The sequence below is a fragment of the Gekko japonicus genome, unplaced genomic scaffold, assembly GCF_001447785.1.
Source record: "Gekko japonicus isolate JY-2015 unplaced genomic scaffold, Gekko_japonicus_V1.1 scaffold29, whole genome shotgun sequence".
NCBI lineage: Eukaryota > Metazoa > Chordata > Lepidosauria > Squamata > Gekkonidae > Gekko > Gekko japonicus.
The window spans coordinates 1,596,971-1,617,741 of NW_015172003.1; positions in this window are offsets into that span (position 1 = coordinate 1,596,971).

Consider the following 20,771-nt stretch of genomic DNA (forward strand, 5'->3'; position numbering starts at 1 on the left):
AGGGGCAGGCGGCTCAGTGCGTCGGCGTGGCCCATCGCCTTTCCGGGCCGATGGACGAGGTCGTACGCATACCCCGCCAGGAAGATGGACCAGCGTAGCACCCTGGGCGAGGTTATCTGCGGTGTCTGCCGGTCGGGTGCGAGGAGGCCCAGCAGGGGCCGTACAAGTAGTGGTGAAATTTTTTCACCCCTGCCACGATTGCCAACGCCTCCTTGTCGATCTGCGCGTAGTTGCGCTCGGCCGACGACAGTGTCCGCGAGTAGTAGGCCACCGGGACCTCGCGACCATCCGGTAGTCTGTGCCCCAGGACCGCCCCGACCCCATAGGGGGAAGCGTCGCACGCCAGTACCACGGGAAGGGCCTCGTCAAAATGGGCGAGGACCGCATTAGAGACCAGGAGGTCCTTTATTGTTTGGAAAGCTGCGTCGTGTGGTGGCCCCCAGGCCCATTGCGCCGACTTGTCGAGGAGGCGGTGGAGCGGCTCCGCGACGGCCGCCTTCAGGGGCAAAAAGGAGTGGTAGAAGTTCACCAGGCCTAGGAACGCCTGTAGCTCCGTTTTGGACTTCGGGGCCGGGGCGTGTGTGATGGCTTCTACCTTGTCCTGGGAGGGGTGCAGGCCGGCGGCGTCCACCGCGAAGCCCAGAAACTCCACCCGCGGCACCCCCAGTAGGCACTTCTCCCGTTTCACCTTGAGGCCCGCCGCGTCGAAGCGTTGTAAAACGGCCCTCAGACGGTCTGCGAAGGACGAGGGGTCTGGCGCGGCGATCAGCACGTCGTCTAGAAACGGCTGAACTCCGGGGATGCCTTTAAGGAGGGAATCCATAAAAGATTGAAAGATCCCCGGCGCGACTGAGACCCCGAACTGGAGGCGGTGCACCTTGAAGGCCCCTTTGTGGGTCGCAATGGTCTGTGCCTCGGCCGTGGCGGCGTCCACCGGTAGCTGCTGGTACGCCTGGGCCAAGTCCAGTTTGCCGAACACCCGAGCCCCTGCCAGGGCTGCCAGCACTTGGCTTACTACCGGCACCGGGTACGCGTGGGGCTGCAGGGCTTTGTTTATGGTGCATTTATAGTCCGCGCAGATGCGGACGTCCCCGTTCGGCTTGAGTGGTGTGACAATGGGGGTCTCCCACCGGGCCGACGCCACCGGTTCTAGCACGCCTTGCTCAACTAGGCGATCGAGCTCGGCCTCCACCTTCGGCCTCATGGAGATCGGGGGCAGCCGGGCCCTGATGCGGATGGGGCGTATCGCGGGGTCTAGGTCCAGGGAAATGGCAGGGCCCGTGTACCGCCCCAGGGTCCCATCGAAGATGCGGGGAAATTCTGCGCACACCGCCCCGAAATCCTGCGCTCCAACCTGGTTGATGCCCGTAACGGAGAGCCCCAGGGCCTTGAACCAGGCCAGTCCCAACAAGCTGGAGAGGGGCCGGTCCACAACCAGTAGGTCCAGTTGGCCCTTGAAGCCCTGAAACTGGACCCGGAACTTGCCCCAGCCCACCACCGCCACGGGGTTTTTGTTAAAGTCCCGTAACCGGAAACCCCGTGACTTCTGTAGTGGTGGCCCCCCCCGAGGACACAGTGCACGGAGCGTGTCCGCGGATATTATGGAGTAGGTCGACCCGGTGTCGATCTCCATGGTGCAGGGGGCTCCCTCTATGAGGACCGTCACATGCATTTTATTTGGGCCGTCGGGGGGCAGGTTACAGACCTGGTGCTGTGGAAAGTGGGACGACACGGTGTGGAGCTCCAGGGGCAGTTCCGCGGTGGTCTGGTGGGTGGCCGATCTCGGTCGTTGTCCCTTGGACCGGCAGACCTTGGCGATGTGTCCTGCCTTGTTGCAGGAACGGCAGACCGCATTCCGGAAACGGCACGACCTGCGTTCGTGATCCTCCCCGCAGCTGGCGCACTGACTTGGAGACGGGGCCTTGGAGGTCCTGGAGGATACGTGTTTTGATCGCTGCTGAGTCCGCTGTCGGAGTTGTAGGACTTCCTCTTGGTCCGAGACGTCGGAGCCGCTGCTCACTTGGGTACGGTGGACCGCCTTGGCGCGGCGGTCTTGTCGCGCTTGTTCGTATGCTGAGGCCTCCCGGATGGCCTTGTCCAGGCTCAGATCGTTCTGGCTCACCAGTTTCCTCTGCAGCTTCGGCTCCCGGAGTCCGACGAGGAACTGGTTCAGGAGGGTATCGTCGAGGCTGGGGAAGGAGCATCGGGTCGCCAGGCTCCGCAGCGCCGCCAGAAAATCGGAGGTGGTTTCGCCGGAGGCCTGAACTCTTGCGAAGAAGTCCAACCGCTCCACGTACTTCGTGGGTTTGGGAGCCAGGTGGTCGGTCAGGGCCTGGACTAAGGAGCTGTATGACTCGTCCTTCGTTAGTTTGGGCGAGATTAAGTCCTTGAGGAGCCGATGGGTCTGGATTCCGCAGTGGCTCAGCAGGTAAGCCTTCTTCATCGCGTCATCCACCACCTTGTGGATGGTGAAGCGGCTCTCCAGCGTGTCCAGCCAGGTGTCCCACAGCGAGGGCTGGGAGAGATCGAAAGCGGGCAGGCTTTCAGTTGCGGTCGCGGTCGCCATTGTGTTGCAGCCACGTGGTGGGGTGGCCTCTGGAACGGCGATGGCGTCGGGAGCGTTGTGGAGGCCGCTGCTGCTCTCGGGGTCAGCAGGGAGCGAAGCGGAGCCGGGAGCTGCGCGATGAGCGGTTGCCGGAGAGCTGGGAAGCGAAGCGGCGCGGTTCCCGGAGGTCTCGGCGTCGGGGCTCGGTGCGGTGCTCGCGTTGGCGTCCGGGTCTTTGTTCATGGGGTCGTGGATCCCATCCTCGTCGCCAGTGAAAAGTATGCAGACGGAGAGTGATTTCAGCTAAGCATACCTTTATTTAGTTCAGGACAAAGACGAAGGGACCAGCTCGCAGGCTGGTTATATAGGTTCAGAAAACCCGCCACCAAGTACCCCTAAACACACCCCCTACTCCCGATAGGCTATTTACAGTAACCGGGCGACCATTGGTCTCCCGGCTGAGAAGCTGGCCCTTTGATTGGGCCGGCTAGGATCCTACGGACCCATTGTCTTTGGACATGAAGCTATTGAAGAGTTGTGCCTGGCCAGCCCGGGCAAGTCCGGGCATGTCAGGCTGAATACATAACAAGACCCCAGGTGACTATCTTCTCAGTTATCTTTGGAAACAGTTTATAGTGTGTGTGTGTGTGTGTGTGTGTTTACTGAAGATTTAAAACTTAGAACTGAAACTTTTGAGAGAATGAAGAGAACAGTCAGGGTTCAGAAAACTAATAACTTCCACGCTCATGAACCGTAACTCTTTTGAAAGTTTATGCAATACAGTGGCCCTTTTAAAAAAACAGATTAGAATTACCAGGAGGCCCTATTATAATGTAAACTATATAGCAAAATGAAACCAGAGATATGTGATAATGCTTTTATTTATAGCCTATCATGTGAGATCTCTAGCCAACTTTCTGCATGGTATCAGCAATGTCAATTCCTTCACCTTAAGTGCAGATTTTTACTTTGTATTTGAGTCATCTTCTGGTTGTGATTTTTATATTTGGGCAAGGATTTTAACAAGTACCTCACTCGCTTTTGTCAATACCTGGAATTAATAAAGTGAAATCCCTGCAGGGATGGAATGTCTGGCACATCTTGGAATGAAGGCCTTAGATCTATACCCCTAAACTCTTATTCTGTGGGACTTGTTCATGCTGTCATGATGAAGAGTTAATCTGCTAAAGGAGAACACTCAGCATGTGAGGGAGCAGATTAGGAATCTGTTTTTGGCATTTCATAGTTAAGCTGCACATATCCTCTGCCATCTGTCACATATGATCCAACTCCTCTGCTGCCCACACAATACAATGTGGTCAGGAAGAAAAGAGTCAGGAAATGCCTCTGTGTACTGGGTTCGTTTTCCATTTGCATTTTTTCTCTCTAGCTTCAGGATCTCTCTAATGCATGTTGGATATCATACATAATCTAACTTTTAGGACAGTGGTTCTCAAACTTATATTTAATCGTACATAGGAGTTCCTAGCAGGTGTGAATATCAGTGAACGGTCTTAAGCAGACCATCTTTCTCTGTAGTACACCTACATTGAACCTGTATTGTCAAAGCAGAATGGGTTGGGAGGTTCCATTTGCTTTGTATCCAGGCCAATCACATAGCTATGGTGGGGCTATTCAGGGCCACATCCCCTCATTAGTAAGCCCCACCCCATCGAGCAGCTCCCCCTGCCCACAGCCAGTAGACTTGGCTGTAGGCGGGCTCGCTGCTTGCGGCTTGAGCAGTGTTTATATGGGGGAGTGGAGAGGTGAGTCCTCTGAGGACTTGGCTTTTGGCTTCCCCTTTTAAAAGGTTGTTTGCTATTAAGTGTACTTCTGGACCTACCAGGCCCCACCATAATCTGCTGAACTCCTCCAAGATCCATCTTGGTTCTTCAAGTTCCTTCCTGGTTCACTTCAACCCAGCCCAGCTCTGTTTAGCTCTTGGTTCTTTCTAAGCACCCAGCATTCTAGTGGTTACATTACTGTACATGTTGGTCTCTTGCTGGTCAGTAGCCATGTAAGTCACTAGCCGAAATGTCTGAATGCAGAGAGAAGAAGCATGGATTTAGCCACCAGGGGAGAGGGGAATTCCTTATAATTGCTGGTCTTCTTCATTCAGCTGTGGATCCCTTTGAATGTTACCTTAGATCAGAGGGAACACTGCAGTGCCTGTCCTTCAAATGTCATTCTTGCTGCATCAAAAGGTTACATAGGATGGGTCATGGGTTGAGCGATGTCAAAGATATGGTATACATGTCAAGGACTCATGAATGATCATAGGTTGTTTTCAGAATGGCTGTGGGATATAATCTCCCCCAAAGGTAGATATTCATGATTCTTATATGGGCTTTACTGAGAATTTAAACCTTCCCCAAAAGACCTTCAACCCTATCACTATTTTGAGCTTTTAGGAAGTTCACTACAAGGAGACTGTTGCATTGGGTGGGGTGGGGGGTAAACTTCAAAGACAGTTTATGAGTTGCTGTGGACCAAGCTCAAATTACTCTATATACTGAGCCTCATTGTCCAATAGGAGATTAAAAATAAGTGAATATTACCCCATAGACATGAAGAATCCTAATCACAAACCTACCTAGCCATACAAGCTGCAGTCATTTCCTTTGATAACACTGGAATGATTCTGAAGCAGATTTACCTTCAGGATGTCAGCTATAAGGATCTTGTGCGGTGCGGTGCCCTCCTCTGTCTTGTTACACCTAAGGAGGGCTTCATTGAACAAATCCTTATCTATAACTTGCTCATCTGTCCTCCTACCAGTTCTTGAAAAAGAAAGTAGGAAGAGCTCTTTTGACAAGTTCTGAAAATTTCTGACTGGACCTTTCAGTGAAGTCAGCCTATCTTATCTGTTCAGTAGGTTTACATTTTGGAATAAATGCCAGCGTGGTGTAGTGGTTAATAACAGTGGACTCTAATTTGGAGAACCAGGTTTGATTCCCACTCCTCCACATGAAGCCTGCTGGGTTACCTTGGGCCAGTTACAGTTCTCTCAGAACTCTCTCAGCCCCACCTACCTCACAGGGTGACTGCTTTGGGGAGAGGAAAGGAAGACTGCTTTGAGACTCCTTAGGGTAGAGAGAAGCAGGGTATAAAAACCAACCCTCCTCCTCCCACTCCCGTCAACATTCTGGCTGCCGTGTTCTGTACCAATTGTGCCTTCTAGACAGTCATCAAGGGCAGCCCCACACAGAGCAAATTTTAGTAATCTAATCTAGATGCTGCCATCAGAGTGGCAAGATCTTTCCTGCCCACAAACGGTGAAGAAAAAAGGAGGGCCACACCAAGGCAAAACGAAGAAGAAACAAAATAGTGCAGAGGGAAATGGAATATTTGATAGTTATACAATCTTTAATAGTTATTTTAATATTTAATTGGATAGTTATATACTTAATAGTTATACAACCCCATGGGATTGCATAACTATTAAATATAACCATTAAATATTCCATTTCCCTCAGCACCATTTTGTTTCTTCTTCGTTCTGCTCAGGAACAGCTACAGCTGCCTCACCAGCCAAGCCGGTGAAAGGTACATCTGGCTACTACTGCTGCTTGATTAATCAACAGGAGGTCCAGGTCCAGTTGCTCAGCCAAGCTACTAACCTGCTCCTTTAGAGGGAATGCAACCCCATCCAGCACAGGAGATCCCCCAGTTCCTGGGTCAGACCTTGCCCCCACCAGTATATTTGTAGTTACATGTTGTTCCTTTATTGTTGTTATATATACTCTTTCCAATTAGATTTAGTGACAAATGCATGTCCATGAATAGCTTTGTTGTGTTCTAACCAATTGGGATAAATTTTCTGCAGTACCAAGATGGCACAGAGCCCAACAAACGCACTGTTTGTTTGCACTGCAATGAGTAACATGCAGACAGAGTGAGAGACAAGCTTTAACTAACTAACCCTTGATGGAAAAGGAATGGAGGTGAAAGTCACATACTAGCTAAAACAGAAAAACACAAGAAATAACTTGGAAGAGAGAGAACAGAACTAGTTCATGCAAAGGAGAATTTGGAGGGGTGGAACCACAGAGGTTTATATGGAATTCTTTCCATATAAACATCTGTGGTCCTACCCACCCCAATTCTCACCCTCCAAGGTAATAAACCAGATGAAAACCTGGTCAAGGGTGTACAATACAAGAACTTGTGGGCACTCAATGAAATTGTTGAGCGGTCGGGTTAGAACGGATAAAAGGAAGTACTTCTTCACCCAAAGAGTGACTAACATGGAATTCACTGCCACAGGAAGTGGTGGTGGCTACAAGCGTGGACAGCTTCAAAAGGGAATTACATAAGCATATGGAGCAGAGATCCATTAGTGGCTATTAGCCATAAGGTATAGATAGGGACTCTGGGGCAAGTGATGCTCTGCCCTCTTGGTGCTTGGGGGGGTCAACAGTGGGAGGGCTTCTAATGTCCTGGCCCCACTGGTGGACCTCCTGATGGCACCTGGCATTTTTGGCCACTGTGTGACAGAGTGTTGGACTGGATGGGCCTTTGGCCTGATCCAACATGGGCGTCTCTTATGTTCTTATGACTTACCAATTTCCCAGGGGGGGGGGCTGGGGCTCCAAAAACCCCATGCCCCCCAAAAGCAGTCCCCACCAGCCCCACCAGAGCCCCAGGCTGGCTGCAGCCAGCCTGGGTGCTCTCCAAAGCTGCCTCCGCACCCTGAAAGCAGTCCCTGCCAGACTTCCAGCCTCTCCGCCACCTCCTTGCCCTGAAAGCATTCCCTGCCAGCCTGCTGGCCCCCCCCTCCCCCACTCGAAAAGCAGCCCTCAGCTTCCTCCCACCCACCTGAAGCAAGCCCCCCCCCTGGAGCACCCAAGCCACCCATAGCCTGGGTGCCCTCAGCTCCCTGCTATCCCACCCCCAGCAAGACCCCCACCCCACCCGAAGCAAAACCCGCCACCCCCCGCACTGGAGCACCCAAGCTGCCCATGCCCTCCCACCCCACCCAAAGCAAGCCCCTGTCCCCTACACCCCCACCAGCTTACCCTTCTGGCTGGCAGCGGCGGTGGTGGCAAGCAGAGACAGCACATGCTGCTTCCCACTCTTCCTGGCCCGACTGAGGACTGCTGGGAGCTGGGGGTGGGGCTTAGGCTAGTGTCTGCCCTGTCTGCCCATCTGCCAAGCAAATTGGTAAAAAAAAGTTTTTTTTAAAGTAAAAAAAAACCCCTTTCTACTTTTAAAGCGCGGAGGGGGACACATTTTTTTTTTTTTGTGCAATCGTTGTGAGTATTGCCTGCACTGGTTGCCTAGGGGAGGCTCAGTCCCTCTAGAAAATTTTGGGGAGGGCACTAGCCCCTGAGCCCTCCATAGTCTATGCCTATGAACCTGGTGGAAACCCAGTAGGAAAAACCCTAGGAACACAGTTCTGTTGTAAAATCTACTGCACATTGATGACTGGAAAACTTCAGTGTCAGTTTTGTATTTCTATACTTTTTAAAGCAGAACACCACTGTTAGGGAAATTCCAACAATTTTTGTAATCGTGATAAATGTAATGACTCAATAAAAAAAAATGTAATTACTCCAGATTACTTTGCATGGATTCCTAGTAATTTCAGCCATTGTTTTACTAAGAACATAAGAACATAAGAACATAAGAGACGCCAATGTTGGATCAGGCCAAAGGCCCATCCAGTCCAACACTCTGTGTCACACAGTGGCCAGAAATACCAGTGCCATCAGGAGGTCCAGCAGTGGGGCCAGGACATTAGAAGCCCTCCCACTGTTGACCCCCCCCAAGCACCAAGAAGACAGAGCATCACTTGCCCCAGAGCCCCTAGCTATACCTTGTGGCTAATAGCCACTGATGGACCTCTGCTCCATATGCTTATCTAATTCCCTTTTGAAGCCATCCATGCTTGTAGCACCCACCACTTCCTGTGGCAGTGAATTCCAAGTGTTAATCACTCTTTGGGTGAAGAAGTACTTCCTTTTATCCATTCTAACCCGACCGCTCTGCAGTTTCATGGAGTGCCCACGAGTTCTTGTATTGTGAGAAAGGGAGAAAAGTACCTCTTTCTCTACCTGCTCTTTCCCATGCATAATCTTATAAACCTCGATCATGTCACCCCTCAGTCGTCTTTTCTCCAAGCTAAAGAGCCCTAAGCGCTTTAACCTTTCCTCATAGGGAAAGTGTTCCAACCCTTTTATCATTCGAGTTGCCCTTTTCTGCACTTTTTCCAAAGCTATAATATCCTTTTTAAGGTGTGGTGACCAGAACTGCACACAGTATTCCAAATGAGGTCTCACCATTGATTTATATAGGGGCATTATTATATTGGCTGATCTGTTTTCAATACCCTTCCTAATAATCCCCAGCATAGCATTGGCCTTCTTTATTGCAGTCACACACTGTCTCGACATTTTCAGTGAGTTATCCACTACAACTCCAAGATCTCTCTCTTGCTCAGTCTCTGCCAGTTCAGACCCCATCAATGTGTATTTATATTTAGGATTTTTGGCTCCAATGTGCATCACCTTGCACTTGGCCACATTGAACCCCATTTGCCATGTTGACGCCCACTCGCCCATCCTTGACAGATCCCCTTGGAGTGCCTCACAATCCTCACTGGTTTTCACCACCCTGAACAACTTTGTATCATCCGCAAATTTAGCCACTTCACTGCTTACTCCCATCTCCAAATCATTAATGAACAAGTTAAAAAGCAGTGGACCAAGTACTGATCCCTGCGGTACCCCACTGCTTACCACCCTCCACTGAGAAAATTGCCCACCTACACTCACTCTCTGTTTTCTATGAACTAGCCAGTTTTTGATCCATAAAAGGACTTGTCCTTCTATCCCATGATTTTTGAGCTTACTTAGGAGCCTTTGATGAGGAACTTTATCAAAAGCTTTCTGGAAGTCAAGGTAAATAATATCTATTGGATCCCCCTTGTCCACATGTTTGTTCACCCCCTCAAAGAACACTAACAGGTTAGTGAGACAAGATCTTCCCTTACAGAAACCGTGCTGAGTCTGCCTCAATAGGTTTTGTTCATCTATGTGCCTACTAATTCTTTCCTTAATAATGGTTTCCACCAATTTACCCGGTATCGACGTCAGACTGACTGGCCTGTAATTTCCCGGATCTCCTCTGGAACCCTTTTTAAAGATGGGAGTGACATTAGCTACCTTCCAATCCTCAGGAATGGAGGCAGATTTTAAGGAAAGATTACATATCTTTGTCAGGAGATCTACAAGTTCACATTTGAGTTCTTTCAGAACTCTCGGATGTATGCCATCTGGGCCTGGTGATTTTTCAGTTTTTAAGTTGTCTATCAGTTTTAGGACCTCCTCTCTCATCACCTCAATCTGACTCAGGTCTTCCAACACCCCTCCTGAAATCAGTGGTTCTGGAGTGGGCAAGCACTTCTCATCTTCCACAGTGAAGACGGAGGCAAAAAATGCATTTAGCTTCTCAGCCATTTCCCTATCATCCTTCAATACTCCTTTTACCCCTTGGTCGTCCAAGGGCCCCACTGCCTCCCTGGCTGGTTTCCTGTTTCTAATGTATTTGAAGAAAGTTTTATTGTTGGTTTTTACGTTTTTTGCTATATGCTCCTCATATTCCCTTTTTGCCTGCCTGACCTCAGACTTGCATTTTATTTGCCATAGCCTGTGTTCCGTTTTATCAGCCTCACTGTGACTAGCTTTCCACTGCTTAAAGGAATTCTTTTTACTTTTTACAGCCTCCATTACTCTGTTTGTTAACCATGCAGGCTTTTTCCTATACCTGTTTGTGCCTTTCCTAACCTGCGGAATATATATTTTTTGAGCTTCTAGGATCGTAGTTTTAAATAGATCCCAAGCTTCCCCAATTGTTTTGACCCTTTCTACTTTTCCTTTCAGTTTCCTCCCCACGTGTCCCCTCATATCAGAGAAATTACCCCTTTTAAAGTTAAAAATGGTTGTGTGAGTCTTTTTGGCCAATTCTCTATTTGTACAAATGATGAACTCAACAACATTATGATCACTGTTTCCAAGCGGTGCAATCACTTTTACATCTCTCACCAGGTCTTGAGTGTTACTTAGGACCAAATCAAGGATCGCCTCTCCCCTGGTAGGTTCCGTGACCATCTGCTCCATAGCACAGTCATTTAGAGTGTCTAGAAACTCAATCTCTTTTTCCCGACTAGAACACATATTGACCCAATCAATGTGTGGGTAGTTAAAATCACCTATTATTACACAGTGTTTTTGTCTAGTTGCTATCTTTAAGGCATTCATCATTTTATAATCCTCCTCTATCTTTTGATCTGGTGGGCGATAACAAACTCCCAGTGTTAAGTTTCCTTTTGGCCCCCCTATTTCAACCCATAGAACTTCCAGAAGCGAATCCAATTCACTTAGCCTCTCAATCTTTCTAGACTTTATACCCTCTCTGACATACAGAGCTACCCCACCTCCAACCCTTCCCCCCCTATCCTTCCGATATAATATATAACCGGGAATCACTGTGTCCCACTGATTTTCCTCATCCCACCAAGTTTCAGAAATACCCACAATGTCTATTTTTCCCTCCGACACCAAGCACTCCAACTCCCCGATTTTACCTCGGACACTTCTAGCATTTGTATAGAAACAGCTGTAATTTCCCTTACAAGTTAAGCCTGCATCCTTCCTCTTGCTATCTCGAGTCGTTGTCCGGCAGTCCATGTCACCAGCCATGGCCTCTGTGGACAATTTCAATCCACCTCCCTGTAGAAAAGCAACCGGTACCCCCTCACCTCTCTCAGATGAGCCAACCCGAACCAGAGACTTTTCATCTCCTGTCGGCTTTCCCCCAATATTCAGTTTAAAAGCTGCTCTGCCACCTTTTTGATTTTAAGTGCCAGCAGCCTGGTTCCTTCTCGGGACAAGTGGAGACCGTCTCGCCTGTACAGCTCCCTCTTGTTCCAAAAAGTATCCCAGTGCCTAACAAACCTGAACCCTTCCCCCCTACACCATCGTCTCATCCACGCATTGAGACTCCTGATCTCTGCCTGTCTCTCCGGCCCTGCGCGTGGAACAGGTAACACTTCTGAGAAGGCTACCTTGGAGGTCCTGGACCTAAGTTTCCTGCCCAGCAGCCTAAATTTCTCCTCCAGGACCTCACGACTGCATTTCCCCACATCGTTGGTGCCGACATGCACCACGACCACTGGCTCCTCCCCAGCACTATCTACCAGCCTATCTAAAACACGCGTAATGTCCGCTACCTTCGCACCAGGCAGGCAAGTCACCATACGGTCAGTACGCGGGTTCGCCACCCAGCTGTCTACCTGCCTAAGGATCGAATCACCCACTACCAAGAGCCCCCCTCCCACCCTGCTCAGGGATGGTTCCTTGGTGCAAAAGGAGAGCCGCTCACCAGCTGGGGAAGAGGTCCCTTCTGAGGGCACATTCCCCTTATCCTCAGCATGGTGCCCTGTTTCCCCTAGACCCTCATGCTCCCTGACAGCAGCGGGGCTGCCAGATCCAGAGTGGGACGAAGCTAACAAGTCCCCGAGAGTCTTTTCTGTGTGCCTAGCTGACTGTCTCTGCTTCTCCAGGTCAGCCACCTTGGCCTCAAGGGAGCACACACGTTCCCTGAGAACCAGGAGCTCCTTGCACCGAGGACACACCCAAGACTTCTGCCCAGTGGGCAGATAGTCATACATGTGACACTCCGTGCAAAACACTGGATAGCCCCCAACCCCCTGCTGGCATTCTGGCTTCATAATTCTTTTAAAATAAATAAATATAATCCCCCTTTTAAACCCTTGGTATTTATGTGGGTTTTGTTATCAAGTCAAATTATTTTACGGGAAAGACAAAGAGCCTAGGGCCTTGTCTTTCTGGCTCTTTTTGGGCTTCTTACAGCGCCCCTAGTCTAAGAGTCCCTAGGCTAAGAGCCACAGGCAAAGAGCCCTTTAGCTCACCCTTCGGCTCGTGCCAGAGGCTCGTGCCTCTGCCAAGGTGCTTCCTTAAATAGAGGCCTCCCCCAGCAGAGGTCAGGCAGCAGCTATTCAAATTCAAATTCACCCAGGCACTCAATCACAGGCAAAACAATGCCCCTTCCACTTCCTCTCAATTACAGGCAATCCCAGTCAAACAATGCCCGTTCCTCTCCCACACTCAATCAGCCAGGACTCTGCAAGAACTCTAAGTGCTTCCACACACTGCTAAACACAGTTTTCCCACAAAATATCCTTAGCTGAATTCTCTCAGCTGAAAGCAAGTAAAAGAAACCCACTCACCTCTCTCACAGCTCTCTCTCCTGCTCCTGCTCAGAGCTCAGCTAATCACTCTTCTTCTTTTTCTAGTAAGTTTTTATACATGGTGTCAATCAGACTTTCAAATTAATTGATTAATGCTCATTATATTGATATACTGACAGTGTAAAACATCTGGGAATGCTATAATAGTGTTCCAAGGTTAGGGAGACTTGGGAATGTCAGTAGCCTGCCAAGAAATTAGCTATCCCAGTCCATGTCAATATCTATACTCAGTGGTATCTGTAATGTTAGGCAGCCAACAATTAATGCAGATAGGACAGGCCTCTTAGCTGACTCCTTTTAAAGACTGTAAGAAGGGATACAAAATGACATGAGCAGGGAATTAAGACTCTGCCACCACTATATGTGACATTAAGATGATAGCTGATTGCATTTTGCAAATGTTTTGGATTTTAAAGAATTTGCCTTAACCTTTGGTGGCCCGTGGAATTCTTTTCGCAAATGCTGGACAATGGCTGTAAGACTGGAGAGGGTATTTTGAGAGTCACTGGGAGGATCCTCTGTGTTTGTGGTTGGTGACATATTTTAGTAGTGGTCATTCTGTGATTATTGGTAAGACTGTAAAGTCCAGTTTATGTACTGGCAAAATAAATCTTGCTACAATACATTAGTTTGGCCTGAAGGTGCCATGGACTAACTATTATAACCTGATCATCTCTGCTTTGATGTCAGAAGCTGTGTAGCTGGTCATCCTGGTATGGTAGTCTTTGAAAAATGGCTTAGCAAGAAATCAAGATGCTTGTGTAGAAGGACTGCCGTACCACCCAAGAAAACATTCCTTCCAAAAATACACTCAGATTCTAACCTTTACCATGTTGGCTTGATGAGGATAGAAAAATATCTTTATTCTGATTCCCACATGCAAGGAATGTCAGCTTTCTTAGCAAGACAGATTCCATTGTATTGTAGGCAATGGCATTACAAAGAATTAGGCGGCCAGATGTGAAAGCCCTCAGCATCTTGTGTTTTAAACTCAGACCTATTGCACAGTCTTCATAATAGAGAGCTCCTTCTGATTCATGAATCATTTTTTGGAGACAACAACTTTGCTGCTGTCCCAAAATCAGGAGCCAGTAACTGCTCTTTATCCTCCTAATGAGGACTTGTTACTGCATTTTCACACACACTAAATAACACACTTTCAATCCACTTTCATTACTGCATTTGCATTCACACACACTAAATAATGCACTTTCAACCACTTTCATTACAGGCTCCTTTCTGCATTTTCACACACACTAAATAGTGCACTTTCAACCACTTTCAATACACTTTGCAACTGGATTTTATGTGTGAAATGGGAAAATCCACTTGCAAATAGTTGCTGAAGTGGATTGAAACTGTGACTGATTTCCCACAAGCCGCTACTCTGTGCTCGCTCTTCCCTTTGCCCCGATCGTACATGTCAATTTCACACCATGGGCTGTGCGACCGCATTTTGTCCCGCAGCTTCGCCTGATTTCCCCCGCGTCTACTCAATCCTGTTTTTTGAGGATTGAGTCGATGTGGGGGAAATTTGGCGAAGCTGCGGGGAAAAATGTGGCCACACAGCACATTGTGTGAAATTGACACGTACTATCGGGGCAAAGGGAAGAGCGAGCGCAAAGCAGCGGCTTGTGGGAAATTGGTAAGCAGTTCAAGACCCGGGTGCCGCAAGACAGGGTGAGCTCCTGTCTCTAGTTCCAGCTCCTGCCAACCTAGCAGTTCGAAAGCAGTTCGAAAGCAAGAAATTGCATAACTTTAGACTTGCTATACCACCCTAACCCCGGAGAGTCTCTGGGCGGTTTACATGTGCTGAGTTCTATGAACTGTAATCCCTAACTTAGGCCACATTTAGTATTGGGGGTGGGGACTGCCTACCGGCACCCTTGGTAGTGGGCCCTTGATGGTCTCTGGCTGCTGGCTCGGCTCGGCGTCTTCTAGGTCTCTACTGGCAGCTGGCTCGGCTCGGCGTCCTCTAGGTCTCTGACTGCTGGCTCGGCGTCTTCTAGGCAGGCCTCCGATGTCTCCAAGGTGACCACCGGCGGGACCGCGCAGGCGCACGGCTCATGCACGCTTCCGGCCCCGGCTCCGTCCATCAGGCACCGCTGTGCCTGCGTCACACGCCGTCGTACGCCTCCAGCCTCCGCCCGATGTTTCCACTCCAGCCACCAGGGATTGCTTCGCCTCCGCCAGCACTCGCCGCCACCACTGGTGCCCCACTGCTGTCCACGCCGTCCACGCCGTCCGAGCCACCACCACACACCCTCGTCAGAGGTGGGTGCCCCCTACCCATCTAAGGGTAGGTACCCATTTATCTACTCGCAAGTTGTTAAGGCTTTCGAACCGCTGGGTGGGCGGGAAACGGAGATGAGCACCGCAACCCTAGAGTCGGATTCGACTGGCTTTCGAGCAAGGGAACCTTTACCTTTTTACTCCCTCTAAGCTGTAGAGTCTTGTGAGTAAAAATTTTACTTTGTGAGCTACTGGCATTAAAGTTGTGAGCGAGCGATTTGGCTACTGCATAAATTAGTTTGCTCTAGAGCCATCCTTCCTGAGATAAGACAAAAATATGTGAGCCAGAGGCTAAAAAGCTGTCGGTAAGTATTATTTAGCATGTGTGAAAGCACCACATTAGTCTGTGGATTGGACTTGGATCTGCTCTTGACATCAGCATGGCTACCATTACTATTACAAGCCTTCCTTTCCTTGTACACTTAACATATCCGTTGACAGTCATCATCCACTCTCTACAGCAGCATGAAACTTTCTATTTTTTACTCTTCTCTGTTTTTGCTCTTGCGCCGATCATCCTTAAAAGTCCTGCCTCTCTTCCAGGGCTCTGAATCAATCTTTGTGATTTAAAAAGGTAAAGGTAAAAGCCTCATGCAAATCCAAGTGATTGTTAGCGAATCAGAGCCCATGGAACTCCACTGGTAACCCACTGGTAGGTGAGCCCACCTCAGCTTAAGAAGAGTGTAGAAAACTTTTTCTCCTTTGGATAGGGATTTTGTGGTTCTGGAATAGAGCATCAGTTTATTCAGGCTTTTATTTGGTTTATAGTTAGTGTTTGAGGGTCGGCTTATTTAAGAAAGCTTATTTCAGTGGGACAAATAAACATCCTGTTAAGGGCCCATCATTCCTAACTGCTGTGTGTATGTTCTGTGGAAAGATGCTCTGTGTGGGAAAAGAGCAGCCTTGAACCTCCTGAGGTAACCTGACAAGAGGGGGAATCAGATTTACCTCCAGGATTTATTTACTTGAGAGCTATATATATTGAAGTCATCCACACAAAGTATTTATCTTATTAAATACTTTATTTTCTCTTAAATGAATCTTTGTTGTTCTCCATCTGTGTCTTGTCTGTCAATTCAGATGTCCAAGGAAAAGTGATCTCTATTTACCTCACATACAAGTACAGCCTTGGGTTAGCAGGTTTCTAGATAAGAGATGTTTAGGGAGAACATAACTTAACATCCTACCAATCTTTGTTTCAAAGCTTGTGGACGCCTTTTTATTTGATTGTGGGCAGCTGGAGTTTAAACAACCTATAGGAGAAGCCAAAGTAGGGGACAGGGCATTCTTCAATCCAGAATGCAGTTGCCTCAGAGTCTCCCCCACCTTACCCCATAGCTGCCACAGCTCCTTGTATTGTCTGTCAACAGAACCTGTCACTTCACCCTTTACAACATTGCAAAAATACAACTCTGTTATTTCTGACCCCTTGACAAAAACTTTGGTTCATGATCTGGTTATGTCTCATGTTGACTACTGCATCCTTCTTATTTCTGCTCTTTTTTCATCACACCTTAGTCCCATTCACCTCTGTTCAGCTCTCTGCAGCCAGAATAATTTGCCTTTCATCATTCTGAACATCGATGTGCCTCCTTAAAGCCTTCATTGTCTTCCTGTCCTCCATTCCTAGATTCAGTACAAAGTTCTGGTACAAAACCATCCATGGTCTTGCCCCCTTACCTCTCCACTTTCAAATTATTCTCTGCTAGAGAGGATCACTCTTTCCATCCCATCCCTTCCCCAGCTGTCCAAAACTTTCCTCCTCCTCCAGGGGCATATTGGGAGAGGCAGTCCCGAAGATATGTAGGTTCCCTGATCACTAATGACCTTGAAAGTCAAAACCAAGACCTTGAACTAGATCCGGTGCTCCACTGGGAGCTAATGCAGCTCACCCAGAACTGTGTGCCATCTAAGGGGTCTCCATAAGGACCCATGTGGCTGCATTCTGGATCAGTTGGAGCTTCCAAGTCAGGCCAATATAGAGTGAAGTACAGTAGTCTATCATGGAGGTGACTGTTGCATGGATTACTGTGGCTTGGTTGGGGTGAGACAGGTAGGGAGCCAGTTGTCTAACCTGGCGCAGTTGGGAAAATGCCAGCTTGGCAACCTTTGCGACCTGGGCCTCCATAGACAAGGTGGCATCCAGGATCACTCCCAGACTCTTGACTGTTAGAGCCGGTGATAGGGGCACCCTGTCAAGAGCTGGGAGTTGACTACCTGACCATGGCTTCCCCCGACCTAGCCAGAGAACCTCCCATTTTACCTGGATTCAGTTTCACCCAGCTCTGCTTTAGTCATCCAACTGGGGCCTCCAAACCCTCAGTTAGATTCATGGGGGTGGTGTCCGGTCAGCCACCCATCAACAGAAATAGCTGGGTGTCATTGGCATATTGATGACACCCCCACCCAAAACTCCATGCTAGCTGGGCAAGGGGGGCTCATATAGATGTTAAATAACATCGGAGAGAGAAGTGCCCCCTGGTGAACCCCACAATCAAGCGGGTACCTTGGGGACACTGACCCTCCCAGCACCACCCGCTGTCTCCAACTGTGGAGAAATGAGGTAAGCCATTGTAAGACTACCCCGTGAATCCTCACATTAGTGAGTCAGTGAGTCAGTAGATGATGGTCAACTGTGTTGAATGTTGCTGTAAGATCTAGTAAAATCTGCAGCACCAACCTGCCTCAGTCTAGCTGCCTGTAGAAATTGTCCATGTAGGCAACTAACGCAGTCTCCATCCTATGGTCAGGGGAAACTGGACTAGAATGGATTCAACACCGATGTATCATCCAGAAATTTCTGGAGCTGTTTGACCACCCCTCTCTCAATTACCTGACCCAGAAACGATAGATTAGAAACTAGGCAGTAATTTGTTGGATCTGTAGGATCTGTAGGATCCAAATTTGGTCTTTTCAAGCGTGGGACAACCATTGCCTCTTTCAGCCCTGTTGGAAAGGTCCCTGTGCCCAGGGACAGATTGGTAATATCTTCCAGAGGGCCTTGCAACCTCTCACAGCTGGCTTTCACCAGCCTTGAGGGGTACCGATCAAGGAGACAGGTGGTCGGCCTCACAGCACCAAGACTGTGCTCATTCTACTAATTGCTCCTCATGCCTGGAACTGCCTGCCACCTCTTTCTTTTCATTTGGCACTTTCCTCAAAACCAGACCAGTCTTTCCCTTAGCAAAGTCCTCCTTCCCTGCTGAAGGCAAGCATACGCACGAGTATCCAGGAGGAGTGCATACTCCTCTCCTGTTTACCTCCACTATACCTCCCTCCCATCCCATTGTTTTCACCCTTGTATTACATTTTAGATTGTAAACTCCTTGGGGCACAGATCTGTCTTCCTGTGTTTTGTAAAGCACCATGCACAGTTATGGCACTAGAGAAATAAATAACATTGTTCTACCATTTGGACACATATTTTGTTAAAGTCTGTAAATTATTTATTTATTTATCTGTCTATCAGATTTATATCCCACTCCCTCTCTCCTGAATGGGACTCACGTTAGCTAACAACATATAAAATACATCCAATAAAACAGTACAAAAGATACAATAAATAAACTTTTAAAACATAAAAATGATTTAAAAGCTATCCTGGTTAAAGTCTCTCAACTATTAAGCAGGGTAGGATGTATGGATTGTGAAGACGCAGCAGAAGCATAATTTACCAGCTGCCTGGTAGATCACAGTTACTCAAAGTCTGCCCAAAAAAGAGCAGCCTTGCGTGCCCTGCAGAACCTAGGGAGTTCCCACAAAGTACGCATCTCTTCAGGCAGCTGATTCCATAGGACAGGGGCCGCTACCAAGAAGGCCCTTGCCCTTGTTGACACAAAGCAGACAGTTCGTGAGCCAGGGACCATCAATAAATTCTGAGATGAAGATCAGAGAAGAATTATGCAGTGGCTGCAAAATAACATCAAAAAAACTCTTCCATCAGGAGTTCCATTGGGAATTTTTTTAAAAAGTTACAAGGTTGCTCTCATTTGTGAGTCCCTAGATAGGTTATAGTCATGGGCACTGCTAAACTCTTTAGAGGAAGGATGGGAAGAAACTGTAATATATATGTTATCTTTATATTTTCATGATGGCTAGGAGCGTGTGTTAAAGAAAGGGGAGATTCCAAGGATGATGGATGGCATATTAGTAGTATTCTGTTCAAGGAAGCATGCAGTTACTTCCCTTTGCTATATTGATAACTGTAAGTTTTGGAGCTAATTAGCTACCTGTTTTTAAATGGATATAATTTCTATCTTTTAAATATTAAGATTCTGGAAAGTAGGTGCTTGTAGTCTTCTGGGCAGGAAGTAGTTTTAAAGATATTTGTTTTAGAAAAGGAAAGGACTGAGACAAACTTAAAGAGCTGCAAATAACTAGAGCAATCAGAGGGAGCAAAGATCGCCTTCAACCAGCTGGTTTCTAAGCCATTTTAATCATATTCTAAGTGAAATCCTCTTTGACTGTAGGTAGTATTACAGTCCACTCTTTGACAAGCGGTCTGTGCCTTGTCTTCTGTCATCTGCTTTGTGAACTATTTGTATTTTTAGTAGAAAAGAGTATGTAGGCCAGCAAAAACTAGGAATAGTATATACAGGTGCTTTGGGAAGAGCACAAGAAACTTGATCAGTACACCAGATTAGAAGGGCTAAAGGGAGACCTCTTGTGAATAATACATCAGGTGCAAAGAACAAGCACCTGTGCTGAGTCGTCCTACTTAAGGTAGTTCTGGTTTTGTCTTTACAGCTTAGCAGCCATAGAGTTTCTAACCTGCAAAGTGCTTTATAAGCCTGATCTAATTAATCCTATTTTGTATTTTGCATTAGGACTCTCCAGCTTGCGGCTAGAAATAGTAACTGATTAGGAGCAAAGTTGTTGCAAGCAAATAACTGATTGTAGTTCTGCTGTTTTCCTTTCAGTTTTTTTCCAGGCAGGTAGAATCTTGGCAGACAATTGGAATCAAGCATGGCAACAGGTGGGAACTCCACTGTCGGGGGGGGGGGGAGTTTTCAGTGTACATGAATTGCAAAGGTAGTAAGATGCGGTTCATGGCACTCTCTTCAGCTACCCCTGACACCTATTTAATGGGCATGATTGTATTTGCAAAATCACCAGCTTCTGAGCATCCTTCCCAGAAGTCCCAACTGCAATGTTTTAGGACTGCAGTCCTATGCATACTGGTGAACTTAGTTGAAATGTGGGACTTAACATTGATCTACACAAGAAAAATGTTGGGCTGACAAATGCTAAAGGGAGAATGCCTAATTGAACAATACAACAGGTACAAAAACAAGTCCTGTATTGGGTTTCCCTAGTGTAGGTACATTTTTTTCTTGAATATTTTAAAAGCCTCTTTGTAGTTCATCCATGTAGAACATGAATGCACGGACAAGCTCTTTTAATGCTCAGTAAGTGGTAACAAGCAATACAGGTGCATAGTATGAGAGCTTCTGGTCATTCTGAAGCATTGCATTAGTTTCTCTGATACACTGTACTTCTGGCAGTATGTTATCATCTCTTGACAGCAGGTATGACTATTGGGATATCTCTGTTGGACTATAAGACTGAGATCACACAGTGCTATTCTGATATAAAAATTGTTTTATCTTCACTTCCTCAGATTCACCTAAGGACAGTCCATGCAGCCATCTAGGTGTACAA